Below are 1,250 nucleotides of genomic sequence, written 5' to 3'. Positions count from 1 at the left end.
GTTACCATATCATTATGCTAACAGCAAGACCTAACTATTACTATTAGATCTAGTTATCTCTTTTTTTTTCTTTCAGGTCCCAAGTTTTCGTCTTTGACAACATCACTGGGCTCGTATTCAAGAACATGAATGTCCTTAATTCATGTCTACGAGGAAAAGAAACAGAACCTGTATTCTGGAAAGTTCTCCTGCAGCTAAAAGGACCCACAGAACTGAAAACTGGGACTGATTTACTGAGTTTAGCCGATCAGACAAGGTTTATCTTTAAAACACCTGATGTAGAGACTGCAAATCTAAATTCCGTAGGCTGCCTGCCTGGGCCGATAACGGCTTTTCCGTTTTCAGTACTTGTTGACTTCTCCGATGACAGTCTTGGGGTAAGATGGCAGCAATTAATTAATAAAATTAAATTTGTTGCATTTCAGATGCTCAAAACGTGAAAACCCAAACGCAAACACCTATTTACACACTCACCCCACACACGTGTGCGTGAAAATACAAACAAACTCAGACATACACTACTACATACATGATAATTGTTATGTTCTACCAAAGCGTTAGACTCACTTGTAGATCTATAACATATAGATCTAGTACTGACATCTCTGCTTCTTTGCCTTGTGTTTGTGTATTCACATCTAAAGTTAAATTTAATGTTAGTTGGAATTGATATTGAATAAGATACTTTCCCGATTATTTTGGCGGTTGAACATACAATATGAATTCCGGATTTGTTTTCATTCACAACTCAGAGTCGTCGCCTGGAGTAAGATTCTTGCGTGATATCTACAGGCCATATCTGGTCCCGTTTCACTTTGATTACCCTGTCAAACAAGTCAGCCTTCGCCCCTGATTATTATTATTATTTATCATCAAAGAGGCAGAGGCATTTTAACGATGAAATAATGTCTGGTCTGGTAGAGTTCGGGTTGAGCAAAAAACACCTTTTTTCACATTGGCAATGAGCTTGGCACTTGACATGGCACAGTCGATAGGCCAGCCCCATAGATGTACACTATAAAGGAGGTAACTCTATGGCCAGCCCAAACAAAAAAAAATGATAGAAAACACAAACTATTTAGATGCAAGAGACCAAAACAAATAATTAACTACCACATTAATTAATATGTATCCTGCTCTTTGATTATAATACGTGGATGTATATAATACGAAAAAATGTGTCCGTGTGTGATTTTTTATGTTGGTGTACGGGAATTCTGAATGTGTGTCTATGTGTGTGTGTGTGTGTG

This window comes from Aplysia californica, unplaced genomic scaffold (assembly GCF_000002075.1).
Source record: "Aplysia californica isolate F4 #8 unplaced genomic scaffold, AplCal3.0 scaffold00425, whole genome shotgun sequence".
NCBI classification, from domain to species: Eukaryota; Metazoa; Mollusca; class Gastropoda; order Aplysiida; family Aplysiidae; genus Aplysia; species Aplysia californica.
The sequence above is the reverse complement of the archived record's forward strand: the minus strand, read 5'-3'. Positions refer to the sequence as shown.